This window comes from Chiroxiphia lanceolata, chromosome 2 (genome assembly GCF_009829145.1).
Source record: "Chiroxiphia lanceolata isolate bChiLan1 chromosome 2, bChiLan1.pri, whole genome shotgun sequence".
In the NCBI taxonomy this organism is placed as follows: domain Eukaryota; kingdom Metazoa; phylum Chordata; class Aves; order Passeriformes; family Pipridae; genus Chiroxiphia; species Chiroxiphia lanceolata.
The window spans coordinates 34,050,541-34,067,245 of NC_045638.1; the positions used below are offsets into that span (position 1 = coordinate 34,050,541).

Sequence of the window (16,705 nt, forward strand, 5' to 3'; positions counted from 1 at the left end):
AGGATGACCTCTAATGCTCAGTTCGAGCCAACATGCTATCAAAATCTTATGCACAGCTACTACACCCAGACCATCTTCAGGAGACTAGCCTGTCAAAAGGTGCCAGCAGTCTCCAGTGTTTCATTTCCTAGGACATCTGGAACTGCTTTGGGTAGTTAGTGATAGAGAAGTCCAAAACCCCTCAGGGTCATGACAATCTCCATACACCTTCAACTGCTGTCACTGCATGCGGTTTTGAACCAAGAACAGCAATGGGAAGAAATCTGGGCAATCTGTGACCAGCGACCATGCACCGGAACAGACTGCCCAGAGAGCCTGTGCAGTCGCCCTCAACGGAGATGTTCAAGAACCATCTGGATGCAATCCTGTGCAATGTGCTCTAGGATGACCTGCTTGAGCAAGGAGGTTGGATCAGATGACCTACTGTGGTCCCTTCCGACCTTATCCACTCTGTGATTCTGTGAAATTTTAGGAAGAAAGTGTGGGGTGGAACAATTTAATCACCCACTTTTGTATAATGATCTACCCATTCTCCTCAGTGGAGTAAAAAAGTTTAAGGTAACACCTCTAATCAAGCTATTTCTCTTTTTCTGTAGGGCTTTGCAAGTTATTTTCCTTCACTTACCACAGCAAAACCAAACACTTTGGGTAAAAGGATCAGCTGAGCACTGCCCCTGGCTCTAACCAGGAGGGAAGGAACACTGAAGGACCTATATCCCAGAGGAGCAGGACCCTGTTTGCCATGTGTCACCCCCGTGGAACCATGACGTTCCCACAAACAGGGAGGGTGCAAGCAGATCCCAGCACAGATTTAACAAAAGCTCACTGCAAGACAGCTGGCATGGGCTGGCGATGCCACCACTCACTGCACTTTTATTGGCCTGGCAGAAATATCTCCTCACTTTCTCTTGCCTAATTTTAGATTCCTGGGGAAAGCTCCATTGAAACAGCAGCTTTGCCTTCAAAGAAGTGCTCAGCTGACAAAATGTAGAACCAAAACCCAAACCAAAGGAAAGGAAACAACCATAAGTGATTACCTATCTACCTCCAGAGACCAATCCCGTGTCCCAAGCGATTGCTGCAAAGCTAATGTACTCCAGATGGAGAGAGCTCACCAACAGCTTTACAAACAATGAACAGAAAGATCCAGGGGCCTGTTTCTTGAAGCCCTGGTCCAAACCTTGCTTCCAGCCTGAGCATAGGAGTTTTTGTTAAAATAACTAAACAAACACCCATATTGTGCAACTTGTGATCCTTGCCAAAAAAAGGATGAAGAACTGGACTGACAGGAGTGCTGGTTGGCATTCCAGCACTAGGATTCTTGCACAACACCTGCTTACACCCAGATCGAGCTCCAATACAAGAGCCACAATTATTCTCAAATTAGAGACCAGCAAAAAACATGGCATCCTCCCTTCCATAAATGAGCACATGCCAAAAAAAATTCCATGGTTGGGCAAAAGTTCAGTGAGGAGGTCAGACTGAATAGTTTTACCCCAGAGGAAACAGGGAGAAGAAGTCAGAACATCTACAGATGAGTCTGAGTACCTATATGTACTCTATATATGAGTCTGAGTATCCATAAATTCAAACTTTAGCTAAAAAAAGAAAAGAGCACAACACTTTACATAGGTTACTTTAACTGAGAGGCTCCTTCCAACTTGAAACTTTTCTTCCTCTTAGCCTCTCTGTCAAAGCAGAAACACCCAATTGTGCAGCTGCTCTGGGATGTGCCGGTGGTGGGACCAATAGGCACATAGCCCTCTCTCCCACTGGACAGGCAAATGGTCACAAAGCATTGGTTCCAAGAAAGCACAATATGCTCCAAAACCCATAGCAAATAACATCTGGCCATTCTACACCAAAAATTACTGCACCTATCTGTGTGAAGGGGAGTTGTCATTGAAACCAAGAAAAGTATCAACACCCTTTCCTCAATCCTAAAACGTGGTCCATCAATGACTCAGGCCCCTGCTGCAGAACAGCGTCAGGCATTCACAAATGCCAGGCTCCTGACTTATGTTTCCTCAGCACTACAAGCAAATATTCTGAAGATGTGGCCCTTAATCCCCATACATCCTATTTCAGAAAGCATACCTGCACACTTTTGGCCTCAATATTTACAATTGTAATCCTCCAGCATCAGCTTTCTATGTTCAGACTATCTGTGGAATTTTTTTTTAAATACTTGAAAAATAATTTAAAAATGGAAACCAAAGTCCCAGCTGACTTACACTGCCATGTAATTAATAGCACAACTCTGGGAATGCCTCACTATCAGACCAGAGGCCCAACCAAGAAACAAAAGCTTCCTGCTGTCCTCTGGGTTGTGAGAAGAAATACAGGAAGGTACATTTTTCCAAGCCCTTCAGCATGATTTCCCAAAGACAGATCAGTATTTTTCAAACCAGGAACACATAAACCATTGGACACAAATGTTCCAACGCAGTTACAAACATCTTCTTGTTTTGAGGTTGCTTGCTGACAGCTCCGCTTCGCAGTTTTGCCAAAGGTATCCACACATCTGGTGTTTCTTTGGCCGAGGGCAACGCTCCTGTTCTTCTAGCCCTTGTATTCTGTACCTAGCAAGACATGAAAGAGGAAGCAGCTCCTTCCCACCCATCTTTGACACTTTTGCAAATGTTGTGAAGGGGTGATTCATGCTTCCCTTCTGCCCCCCGAGAAGTGAGCAGCATAGGTTTGACAGTGGCAACAGTGGGGGGATGGTTGGAGCTCAGCTACACTCCCAACTGTGTTAACCAGGAGACAATGTACCACAGCCAGGTGACACCACTGCACAGTCCACACCACCTCCTTCTTTGATGTGGAAGACCTGGGATCAGGACAGAAAAGATTTTCTTGAAGTTCAGGGTTTTTTTTTTCTCCTTTCTTTGATGCTGCTGTTCTTGATAAAATAAGTTCTAAAAGACAATGGCTGTTTCTAATGTATAGTGATGAAGAGTTGGCAAAACCAGAACTTTTTTTCCCTCTAAGATCAGAAAAATTAATTTAAGAAAGGTAAAATTCCCAATTCCTTAAGAGACAAAACTCCTTTGCCTCATTCACTATGAGTTTTTAACAGTTGAAATTACTGGGAAGGAAAGCTAATACTTTAACAGACTCCTTTTTGGCAGAGAACATAAGAAATTTCAAAGACCTACTTAAAAAAAAAAAGTCAGATTAGGAGTTGACCTAAATGAGAACAGACTAAAACGCTGTAATCATACTGATCATTATAGATACACTATTAAATTTGCACAAGTTGTGAGAATTTCTTTCTTTCTAAATTCCTATAATGCTGTGTGTTTTCAGTTTAGTACCTATCTGAGATTATCCAGGACAGATTTTGTCAGGTAGAAGACATGTAAGTATTACTTCTGAAATAATGCTCTTTTTATTTTTAGTATCTTTGTATTATGACCCATCATTACAACAATAAAGTCAAAATGCACTCCAAGAACACAATTTCTTGGTCGTACACAACTTAATTAAAAAACGTTCAACATCCGAAATCCTCCCTTCAGGAGAGAGAATCACACAGATCAGCAACCTGTCTTGCTAAATTTTGGTGTTAGATGAGCAGAGTCAGCTTTCTAAGCAGGAGAGAGCAACGTCTGTCCTATTTCTCAGTTCCTTTTTCTGGATTTCAGAGCAAAAAAATCCCTGTCTCTGAACAAGCTTCAGCCTTACAGTGCCAAGTCCCACCATGTCCAAGGATCAGAGGTATCAGTCTCAGGGTGTTTTGGGGAAACTTTAAGTACGTTAGTGGAAGTATGCTAAACTAAGATATCCTTCTTTCTCTTCAGTTCTGAAGGAGATAAGAACCAGGTGGGCCTGACCTGCTCAGAAGACCTTGTGAAGAAGCTCACTGAGCTGCCTCTGCCACACTTTGCCCACGAGAAAAACCCAGCCAAAAAAAGCCAACTGATCTTGAAGGTCCTCCAGCATTGTTTACATTTTAATTTAACTTTCAGAACTGGATTATTATTGAAACATATCCACAAAAAAAGAGTTGCCAATCTTTTTAAAATGTCCTGATTCTGTACTGTTGCTCTCAGCCATGCAGCTGTGTGGTAAGCAGCGCCCTGCTCACAACATTGCTTTGGTATTTAGAGGAGATGATTGTCAGTCTTAGTAGAGACATCATTTCCACATCTCCATCCTTACAGAATGTCAAAGCCTTTGCAGAAGATCTATATTCTTAATTCCAAGTATACCAGAAAACAGAGAGCATGCATCTCCCAGCCCTGCTCTTTTGGGCTTCTTGAAGCTTCAGATTATCTGGAAGAAAATATGAACAGGAACAAATTAAGGAGAAAAGTGTTTTGGACCAAAAAAAATACAGAACTAACCAAAAGAAATAATAAAAACTGCAGAAGGTAAGGACTGACAAAGGAGAGAATAGAGAAGAGAGCATTAAATTCAAAATCACTGGGAGAGAGAGGACTAACACTATTCTGCTCTCAAGCTTAAAAGGTAAAAAAAAAAATCCCCCAAATTCTAGAGAGTTAAGTAGCTATATGAAGAAGTTTTTAAGTTTTCTTTCAGTGAAAGAGTCAAGCAGGACAGATTATTTACTAAAGAAATGATCAAAACACAAGTCAGGCACTCAGCCTATAAATAGCTAAAACAGGAAAAAATACGCTTATGGTACGAGATAGTTCTTACACGTGTTCAGCAACGGTGCACACAGTCCAACAGATGTAACTTGTAGCCAGCAACCAAATTAAAAAATAAATAAATACGGATAAAGCAAATGAACTTAAGTAACTGTAGCCTTATTGAGACCTTGTTATAAGTGCAGAAATCACCACACAGCTCCTCTTTAGCCTTTGGCCAAGACTTCTCCAGAAATGTCCTCTAATCATCTTAAGAATCTATCCAGTTGAGCTTTGAAAGGACATTGATTCCCAACATAAAAGTTCAACCTCAGATAACTGGGTTTGATGATATCTACTTACTGGGGAAAAATAAAGCCCTTCACCACAAAAATTATGAGATGCAACTTTCCTTGAATCATTCATCCCAATTTTCTCATTGACTGAAAAAGGGTGTTGAAAACCAAGGCATGTCCCATCTGCTCCTGAATGAATATCCCCATGGCAGTGAGAGCAGAGCACACATCTCAGAAAAAAAAACAACAAACCAAAACAAAAACAAAAACAAAATTAAGAAATTCTCCAAAGCTTTTTCTTTCAGTCATTTAACCACAAGCTCCAAGAAAACTCAGACTTTAAATGAAGCACGAATCCATTCAAAATGCAGATAGTTCCACTTCAAACAGCTTGAAACAGTTCAGGAAAAACACATCATATCACCATCACAACTGCAGGGCAAGTTCCCACCACTTGAGAGGAGAGTTTGGGGCCTCCAGTCCCAAAGGGCTGGATCAGCAGTTCTGGGCCACAGCTGGCAGCCAGGGGCCACACACCACCACACTCTGAGCTGGGATCAGCAAAGCCTGGCCTGCTCCAGCACAGTCTCTCTCTCTTTCCCCATTGTGGAAGAAGTTACCACAGCACGTTCAGCCACGTGTTCTTGCAATTGCCCAAGTGGGGCAAGCAAATGTGCTGCAGCACACCCCACCTCCAGCTGCACAGAACGGGCCCCTGCTGCACCCAGTAAAATGTGAGCTCTAGAAACCAGCCTACGTCCAACACCAATACAACACATGTAAATATTAGCTTGAGAACACAGCCCAAGAAAGCAGAGAGTTTGGGGACATTTGAGGAATCGGTTTTGGTAGGAGTATGCTCTACGTAATCCAAAAGGATCTCAAATGCTGAAATTTTAAGTGGAAAAAATTATTTCATATAAAAAATGGGGAAGGATCATGCCAAAGAGTGAGATAGTTAAGGTGGAGTTTCAATGATTAACAAAAAATTGCTGGATTACAGAAATTTTAGAATATTTTCTGACTTTGCAGATGAGAACAGTGTTTCATTTGACTGAAAAATTATGTTGGGAAGGGATGCCCTATGCCTATTTGCAAACCACCGGTCACATTTTGCTTTTAAATAGACACATTTGATCTACAACTGCTTGTACATGTTCCCAGGCTCAAAATAAGACAAAGAGGAAGCATGTCTGCACTTCAAACAGCGCTTCCTTTGACATTGCCTCTCTTCTTTCCTAAGTCTGCAAAAGCATCTTTGAATTTTAAATTAAAACATAGTCTCAAGCCTGGCATGGATATTGAAGATTGCAATTGTTGTGCAATCCATTAACTGAAATATGTATCCATATGATTTGTTTTGCCTTTTAAAAACAAGCATAAATAAATAAATAAATAAATAAATAAATAAATAAATCTTACCCTACTTAAGAGGACAGAATTCTATGAAGAAAATCAGGAAAATTTTATGTACAGCAATTAAAGAGGAAGAAGAGAAGAATATAATTTTTAAAAGGAGAAACAAAGGTATTCCACAGTCCATGCATTGAAGGAAAGAAATTCAAATGGAGATATATTTAAAAAGATGATCGAATGGCCTGCTGAATTGGGGTTTATGAGACCAACCCCAGTAAACTCCATGGAAACTAATGACAACATTCCCACAAGAATAGAATTGGTTCGCATGGCAGCACAATTTAAGTTTTATCCCTATAGCAACACAACATTTTCAGGTTTCTTCTGTCCCATTATCTCATTCTCCTGTGCTACTGGCTTGCAGAAAACCAATTAAATCATTTTTCTATTAAGAAAATTTGATTCAATATTCTGTGTAATGTTTCTGCTCAAGTTAAACCATGAGAATCCAGTCTCAAAGGGCCCTTGTAAAGGGAAGAACAAAAGGATCAGATTTCTTCTTCCAAGAACAGCATAGCAATTACTCTAATATTAAATTTTATTTCAAACCTCCAGGATGTCCCTCAAAAATTCCCTTTTAGTTCTATTTTAATTAAATTTCAAACACCTTGGCTGTTCAACTGGTTACCTATCAATTCAGAGTGAGCAGAAAACATTTTAACAGCATGATAACTGAAGTGCTTCAGAGAACACCAACACACTGGATCTTCTCTGTTTGAATGCTCTTTTTCTGTGCTCTGGACAGCACAATCTGCCTTTTTGCCAAATGGATCAGCCTAAGATGTTCCTTTTGGGACTGGAGCTCCTTTTCGTTCCTAAGCAACAGATTTGCATAAGCTGAAGGAGCAAAGAAAAATGCTTTCCACATCATTTATTGGCCTGCCTGATTAAAGTAAGAGACAGAAGAAAGTAAACAGCAGTTGACAGTCTTTTGTGCAACAGCTTTGACATACTGTTAAGCTTTCAGAAATACGTCTGTGATTGGAATAAAAAAAAAAGGCTCAATAGGTGAAAAAGGGAAAACAAAAATTCCAGCACTGAATTATCGCAACTCAACATCACATTCCCAGAAGAATGGCCACATAATGGAAACAATTAATTTAGTATTAGACTCCTACAGGGTGGTGCGGCTCCCGTCAACTGTTTTGCCTTGCCATTGGATGGGTGCAGGGAAGAAAGTAGGCTTCCAAAAACAGGCACAGATTGGAGGGAAAGCATGAGGCTAATAGTGAGGAAGTTTTCCTTTTTTTTTTTTTTTGTAGAAAATCTCAACTTCCAAAAAAGCTGTTTGTGTTTAGTCATGTGTGAATTTTTCATGTGACCCACATTACTACCTGTCCAGCTTCTGTCCCCTGCAGGGAAACATCACAACAAGCAACCCCATCTCTTTACGCAAGCAATACCTTCACTATGACTGTGCAAACAAGGTTCAAGCACTCAATGATACACCAGTCTTGTCACCTGGAAAAGTGAATTCTGAGCAGTGTCAGTGAGCAACAGTAGCACCATTTATGCAACCTAAAAGCCATGCTTTAATGAGTCAGTACTGTTCCTCCCTCCCACCCACATGATAACCAGGGTCAGGAGGACACCGCTGTAACAATGCTGTCACATAGCTGAACCGGTTTGCAGACACACCGACCACCAGGACTCAGATGACAATCGGTTACGCTTGTCAAGTAACTACAGCCATTCCCTTCCAACGTCCTGGATGAATCCAAGCACATTTCCAATAACAGGAAGGTCTGACACTCTACTATCATCTCAATAGGTTATGAATGGGGAGTCTCAGGCTCTTCAGACAAAGACCCATCAAGACTGGTGAGTCATGAAAGGACAGAATTGCCTTTCCTGATGCTTATCACCAGGTGTAGGTCTGCTAGCTCCTCCTTTCTACAGCATCGATAAGACAATTTTCCCACACGTAGAGAAAATAATGCAACCCTAGCACTCCTGTAACATAGCACAAGGCTGGAGTCACCGTGTCTTTACTAGCAAGTCATCACAAGGTTGAGTTTATTTTTCCCTGCTGTTTTAGCAGCCAGCAGGAGCACACAGATGAGCACATACTAATTCTACAGCAGCAGCATCTGCACAATGCAGCAAGTAATGGCCAGGTATGTTGAAGGGCAGCCAGGCCAGCACTATGCATCTGCAGCATCATTCCACATGCTGAAGTTTTGGAGGAAAGATGAAACTTACTGATGTTAAAATACAGGGTCAAATCCTATCCCCATGTAGGAATCTCAAGCACAAAATGCACACACTTCAAAAATGAGAACCTATTCGAGAATCCATTATGATGGTATGGGAGAGGTCTAAGTCTCTAAAATTTGCTCCAAAGGTATCCCACTCACATGAATAAGAAGGTAGGGCCTGTCACTGCAGCTTATTCTGCAGCACGCAACCCCCTCTGCAGCGGCACTTGTGCTACAAGAATTCAGAGGTGTTTCGCTTGGTTTGCTTTATCTGTGTACCTAAGTCTGACGTTCAAGATAAAAGTAACAAATAAAAAAATAAAATTCTAATGTTGGTGGGGCTAGATGGATGAGGGGATTTCTGCTGATTTACTAATTAATTCTTACAGAGCTGAGTTAGTTCTGAGTGAACTAATTAAACTTACGCACAAAATGAACCTCCTTCTACAATATTTGGTCTCTCTTCAGGTTGAAATGAAGTTAAAGATTTAAGCACTGTCATTATAGATTAAGTGTGTTGAGATCCATTTTTCTACACTTACTTGCCTCACCCTCTTAATACTGATATTAAATCTTTGAGTTGCACCATTTCATCTTATTTCTTCTTGACTAACTCACTCTCCTGTTTTTCGTGTTCTTTTCCTCTCACCCAGTTCACTCCTCCCCTCCCCTGTTTAATCTCTTCTGTTTGCTTCCAGTTTTGCTGTGCTGCTATCGCCTGCAGCTGTCCTCAATGAGCATTTCTTCCATACTTCTGTTCCTGGTTGTTCCTGCTGCTGCATGGGTGTGTTAGGAAGCAATGCTGCACAGCAGTTCTTTGGGGACGACTGAAGTTTAGCACAGAAGCCAAGCACTGAAGCACAGGGCTTACAGCATGTTCAGCAGTTGTGAAAAGCTCTCTCATTTCTTAGCAAAGATAACACTGCCCATGTAAACAGCCTGCAAAGAATGAGAAAAGAAGTGACAAGAGCAATAACCACCCCACAGAAGGGAGAACAAGCACGTGCACATGGAATTAGGCTGGCATGGCTCCGACACAGCACCTTTCATCCTGCAGGAAGATTTCTGTCACAGATTGCTCATGCCCGTTCAATTCAATGTGGGTTTGGTTGGCTGCCCTTTGTATATTGTGTAAAGGGAGTGCTGTTACTTTAATCAAAAAGGGCACAGCTGTGGATGGTGGCTGTCATGTTACAGGTAAGAGAGAGGAGCCACAAAGATATGAAGGCAAAGGTCTGGAGTCTTTAGATTTCAATCTAAGCAACAACACAGCCCCTCAGCCATAGACAAACCGTTTATTTAGAATCATAGAATGGCTTCAGTTGGAAGAGACTCTCTTCCTTAGCTCAGTTACAGAGAGGGTTGTAAGTTAGTCTTACAGCTTCTCAGTCGAGTCTGCTTGGCAACACCCCTGCCTTTGGGAAGGACACCCACTGCATCACTGCTGAGGGCAGCTGTCCATGCAGGGGCAGCTCCACAAGTCTCCCATTCCACAGTGCCTCCACATTATGCATCCAGCTCCGTCTTACAGCATGTGCTCCCCAATGACATGGCAGGCGTTAATTATATCCAGTGGGGTCCTTTTTTAAATGCAAGCCTGCAGCTGAAGCTCTGGCTTCAGCATTGCCTTATTTTGACTTCAAAAAGTGAACAAAGGCCAAAATAAAAATTACTGTTTAAAACATAGGCTGTCTGCTGTCATACCCACTCCTTTCCTCTACCTGTAAGTACTTGGTAAATACAACTCTCTCCACTTTCAGTTAAAAAAAATTACATGGCTTTATCTGAAAAATAAGCTGGAAGATATTTTAGGCAAATTTGTATTAACTATGCTTAAAAGTAGCTTTTCTTTAATATCCAAATCAGTAAAAGTATAATGTACAATTTTGCAAAATTGTAGTATTAAAAAAAAAAAAAGAAAAAAAAAAGAAAAACACAACAGGCTTCAGAAGTTGTTTAAAAAAATGTACCACTGTGTGCATTTCTGTGAGGCGAGTGTGAATCAGACAAGAAGCAAGTCATGATTTAATAATTTCCTTAAAAAAATAAAGGAAATACTACAGGAGAGGGTAGAAGGAAAAACAGAAATAAGTAAATAGCTTTTAGTTCTTAAGCTCTCTTTTTTCTCCAAAAGAGCTTATAATCTGTAACATTTTATACAAGAAAATAAGCTGTTTCAGTGAAAATTAATCCAAAGCTTTACTTTTGATATCACCTGATAGACATCCACATCTATCTTGAGCTATGTGTCATGATAGTTTGCCTGAACTTCACATTCAGAATGTATAATTCAGTGTACTCCCCTTATTGATTTTATGTCACTGAACCCACTTAAAACAGTTAGAGTTATACTGAAAGAAGACTATAAATAAGTTCAGGTCAACAGCACTTTTAGTTCCTGCCAATAAAGTGTCCACACCCATATCAGAATTAAAGTATTTTAAAGTGATGTACAGCACCACTGTATTTTTATCTAAATCCCAGAAATCTCTTCTACACCTGCAGTACATAAAGCAAGCATCTCCAAAAATATCTTGTACCATTTGCACACCTGGAATCACTACTTAGCATGTCAATTCTCAAGATTTGTGCCCTAACATAAACCCACAGTACTAGTTTTTAAATCTGATTATTTGTTTCTAAGACCAAAAGCACCATTTCATTTTTTTTTTACTTAATAATATATTCTATATTAATTCATAAGAATATTACTGAGACTCAACTCTGTTAATCACTTGTAGAGAGTGTCATCTAGTAAGCATAAGTCTATAAACTGCCTGAATACTTAAGATGCTTTTCAGTGAAAGGAAGGGAAATGGCATTTGTTTTCTCTAAATGAGCAACTATTGTCTCTAAAAAGTTTCTTGGTCATCCTACTACCTCCTAACCAACATTCCTTGAAAGCAGACCTGCAGAAACCAGCCATGTGAGAGGCTTGGCGAGAGTCGCCCAGCTAAACTGAGAAAATCTCCCAACATCTGCTTCAAGCAAGGAGAAATCATACAACTTCACTCCAGGAGTAACTGCTTTGTAAACCAGGAGCACTCACGAACCAGGGAAAGGACGGCACCACAGCTGTTGCCCTGGCATTTACCTCTAGTGAAAGCAAGAACAGCAGTGCCAATTCCTCACATGTTACCTGATTACTTGAAATAAGAAAAGCTTTATTAAAGTCAACAGGTAGAATGTCCCCTCTTGTGGAGAACACTCACTTTCAGTTGTGCCTATGCCAGAGCAGCTGTCCCAGCAATGCACACACACAGAATCACAGAACAACCACACAACTGAAGGACCTCCACATTCGCCTTTACTTCTCTCTCGTCATTATGTTTCATGGCAGTCTCACAGCATAACTCAGAGGGTTGCAAATCCACATTTGGCAGACCACAGCTGGATATGTCCCACACAGGAGGTGCCCAGAAAGCAGCTCATTTAGCTGTGAAGGGATTCCCAGCCCAAGAGCCCTCTCTGAGCTCACCATGCCATTAGATTGATGCCCTGCTGCGGTCCCCGCCAGCAGGAGCAGAAGTCTGGTAGAATGAAACAGCTACAGAAGATGTGGAGAAGTGATATGGCAGCAGGGCTTAAGTGCTGCTCCTAGCCATCCTTGGGAGCAGGGACACCACCATCTATCAGCTAGGAAGGATTGGAGAGATGGGCTCTGTTTCCAACACCCCCAGCCAGATCTGCTCTCAACCTTAAATCACCTCTCCCACAATGGTCTTTATGTAGAAAGGCTACATAGCTAGAAATTCATGTGCCATCTTGCTGACAGTCAGCCTGAGGGAAGGGGCATTTCTGCTGAGATGGCAAATGCCTGACAATTATTTGTGCCATACTTTACCACAGGTCTGCTTTTTACAGTTAAAAGTCTAAGACTGTCACTTTTCTCACAAAACTGAACTGTGTGAAGACAGGAATTTCCCCCCAAATGCACACATTTATGAGTGTACATATATTTATAGACATAACAGAGGTAAAGATGAAACAGTGCATATTGAAAGAGAGAAAATCTTCTAAGTCTTATGAAGAAAACAAGCTTCAGGATTTTTGCCAGTGTGTTTACAAAAGATAAGGAGCTACCCAAAAGATCCTACATTTTTGGTGCCAAGAGATAGAAAGATTATCTGCTATTTTGCACCCTCTGTATTACTGTAGCAAGTCTCATCAATGCATCATACATTAATTTTATCACTAGAAAGGCAGTGATGCGGATTAATGGAATTACACTTAAACAAAGCAGATCAATACGCGCTCTGTTATCAGTATTACACAGCAAAGCGTGCCCCCAAGCCCTACAAACATAAGCTTCTAAGGGCAGATGTGCAGTAGAGAATCCTGATGTCTGTAGCTTAAAACATAAAGCACTAAGCTCTCAGGTTTTGTAGGTATATGGTCATATTTCACAATGTTGAAATGTCCTTCTTTCATGTTACTGTCTCAGTTCTGCACACATGTACAAACCCGACAAATACAGGGGGCTTTGATTTGTTGTATATTCAAATAACAATGTAGTCAAAAAGTAACAAAATATCCTTTAAGAATAAGGTCTGTCAGAGGCCACTGGTAACAAGGTACATGTTCTAAATATCAATCGTTTCCAAATCTGTTACATTTACTACTCTGTCTTCATCCCTGAGAACATGTTCACAGGGAAGCCCTGTTTAAATGAATTACATTCCCAGGCACAGGGATGGATCCACCCGAACCACTTCACTGGTCATTCACGCTTGGGTTGTGCCAAGCTCCCGCAGCATCCCTAGGTAAACAAGCACTTAATTTGGTTCAAGCATAATTGCTTATTAAGTTGGGACTTGCCATAGTAACTGCAGCTATTTAAAAATATATAAACAATAGAAATTTAGAAACTCACAGAGTCACTGTTTCAAGAGCAGCAAAGTCAATCACACAGGTGACTTCCAATTCACCAGGGCAAAACCTGCTGCCCAACATTCAAGTTTACAGCAAAGGAACCACTTCAAGGACTTGCCCTGAGAACATAGAGTAACAACTGTAAAATGAAATCCTCTTGATGTGCACATAAATAGGTGTGGAAATTATACTAAAATTAAATTTCTCTTCTACAGCATTGCAAGAAATTCTAGCAGCTTTCAGACCAGAGGATGAATAAAATCAAATCCACAAAAAAGAACTTTGTGGGGATTTTTTGTTCCATCTTTTTATTACAACCCTGTAGCTCAATTCCAACCACCCTGAATTTTCCACCTCACCTTGAGTATCTTGGAAATCTTTGAGAAACAAAATTAAAAATAAAACAATCAGATGATTCTGACAAGAGTTATGATAAAATTTTAAAATCTACTCATGGGAACAAGTCACCTTCCAAGACAACTCTCTCACTTCATGAATAAACAAGGTACTAGCCAAAACTTAAGGAGTATATCAGACAACACCTAACGTAAAACATGTAGCTGGAACAGATATCTGTTAATTATTTAATTACACTATAAAGTCTGTATAACCAATCAAGAGAATTTGTTGGTTTAAGCACAATGGACAATTTCCACCCACAGCAAGCTGAAGAAACAAGAGTTTTGTTAATGAATGCGTTGGATATTACAGGTACATCACTAAGGGACTACCAGCTTTTTTGTAAGTCACACATTCAGGAGTTAAGAACTGAAAAGTCTGGATTGTTCGGGGAACGCTCCCTTTCTTGTAACAGAGATTTATTTATTTTTTTTAAACAACTTTGGTAATTCAGCTCCACTTCAGTTTAAATATTGTGATACCTATTAGGGTAGAAATTTTAAGTTAACAGAGCTGACCACATTCCAAACACCACTCTGCTCTCCCCATCAGAACCCTCAAGAGAAACTGATAAACCCAAGACCTGTAAACAAAACAAAGCCTTACCCATCTTCAGCAGGGCAGTTGGGGGGGAGGGCAGAGTCGGGAGTATTTGGGTACTTTTCTAAGACTCTGAGAGGTTTATTCTCAAAATAAATAAATTAGGTGTGACAATCTGAAAACCAAAGCATATTAGAGATATTTCATCAATTGCATGGTCCCTATTAAAAAAAAAAAAATGTAAAATTCTAAGCTGCTGCAAAGAAAAACTGCTGTACATTTTCTAGAGAGCAAGCTTAGATGATACCGGGACTGAACCTTCCTGCTATACCCCAATGCTGTACAGACTGCTGCTTCCTTCTCCTCCTTCCTGGCCACTACAGAGACAACTGGCTGCCTGCACCAGCCAGACTTCACAGACCCGGTTGCCTGGGAAAGCTTAAAGAGCCTATTACACTAGATCAAGAGAAACTCTGTGTTTACAAATTTAAAAAAAAAAAAAAAAAAAAAAAAAAGATTTTTAAAGGTAAAAAGTGGAACTTAAATAAAGTCAAGAATCAGAACATCAGAACTCTGGTAAGGACTAGCATAGCATTTTTTAGCATATAGCTCAGATATTCTCTGTCTGAGCATAAAACAGTTAAAGTACAGCTAATATAAACATAATTCAGAGATTGCAGAATTGCATTACAGTATTATTAGAAATTCCACTTTGAAAAACACACTAACAAACAACACTGCATGTGTATGTGTTCAGTAAGCTTATTAAAATAAAGTTATGCCAAATAAGTAACTGGAATGTAATAAGGACTGGAGTCACTCATTAGCCTAAGCTTTCCATTTCCCACAGTTTACAGCAAAGCCTGGCATGACCTTCTAATTAAGAAGAAATTCCTCCAGCTAGCTTTCCTTCCCCTTCAATAACGCACACTCTCCAGCCAGCACTTCAGGCAGACTGGCTACATCCCACAAAGACTACTTCCTCCCAACAGCCTTCCTGGCACAAACACCTATTTACATGTCTGAATGCTACTCCAACCTGTCATCAAACGGCGCGGGAATAAAAATCAAGGCAATAAGAGCCTACTGAAAGGCAAAAACTATTAGCAGAGACGTTGATGAACTACAGGAATACTCACGCAGATGAAGTGCGTGTCTGTCTTTGCTCATCAGAGGGGAGAGATGGAGTACCAGACCATCCATCTGGAGATTTTCCAGCTTACATTGCTGCTTTCACTACACTATAGTTACTTTAACTCGATAAATCTCAACTTCCTCACGAGGAAGTTATTCCACGTCCTTAGACAGGCACTATAGATCACCTCCTTCCTCTGAAGAGCGGGATGAACTCGCACAGGGCTTTCTACTTTTATTTTTTCCCCCCTCTAACCCGCTCCAGGACAGCCTAGGAAGCACAACTCCGACCATCTTTGTGTTACAGACACAAGGGCTACGCGTGAGCGAGAACAAGACAAACCTTACACTCAGAAAGAAAAACCAGAAAGGGCTTTTAGGCGAGCACCCGTAAGGGACCCCTCCTGAGGACAGGCCGCCTGCCCGCTGCCCTCAGCGCCGGCCGAGCCTCCGCACGACCCTCCCCGCCGCGCCCCCGAAGCGCCGCCCGGCCCCGCTCGAGCAGCGGGATCGCCCGCGGCGGCACCGGCACCTCCCAGCCGGCGGGGAGCACCGAATACCGAGCAGAGGGGGGAATAAATAACCCGAAATATGCGCATGGGACTCGCGGTCACCAGCGAGAGGGGGCGCGGCGCCGCCCGGCCTCGCAGGCGAAGCGCCCATGCTCGGGGAGGGGGTGAAGCCGTCCCGCGGCGGCAGAGGAGCGACACCCCCCCCGCTCGGCGGGCGGGCCGCTCCCGGCCCCGGGAAGCGCTGCTCACCCGCTCGCCGCCGGCTCCCGGGAACGGCGCTGCCCGGCGGCGGGAGGGGCCCGTCTGTCCGCCCGCCCGGGGGCTCCGCTCGGCCCAGCCGCCGCCGAGGGTCGCGCCGGCCCGGCGGCTCCGCTCCTGGGCCGCGCCCTGCAGGGAGTTTCCTGTCTGAGTCACTTCAACCGGGAGTTGCGCAGGGAAACACCCTTCCTGCCGCTCCAGCTCCTCCTCCTCCCGCCTCATCCCAAACCTGCCGCCCCTTCCCGCCCCCGGCAGGCTCCGGCTTCGGCTCCTCCTCCTCCTGCCGGGGAGCCAGGAGTAAACCCAGGAATACTGCAGGCGGCAGAGCTGCGTCCCTTTGCTTTTCATGAAAATGACGTTTTCTGTGCCCTACGCATCGGGAAATCTGTCTCTAAGAACACAAAACCACGCCCAGGAGGACAGCGACCCCTCGTACTCGTAAACAAACCCGCCCCCGGCACCGCCCCGGCACCACCGTAGGG

At 42.3% G+C, this 16,705-nt stretch overlaps 1 protein-coding gene across 2 annotated transcripts in view; it reads right to left on the reverse strand.

The window, feature by feature from the left end:
- The window catches only part of CYFIP1 (cytoplasmic FMR1 interacting protein 1), a 73,883-nt gene extending 57,512 nt beyond the window's left edge, over window positions 1-16,371 (reverse strand). For both annotated transcript variants that reach the window (XM_032679194.1, XM_032679195.1), the window contains exon 1: window positions 16,215-16,371. The gene's annotated coding sequence lies outside the window, so the exon portion shown is untranslated. The remainder of the gene's footprint in view (window positions 1-16,214) is intronic.
- Between the last annotated feature and the right edge of the window lie 334 nt (window positions 16,372-16,705).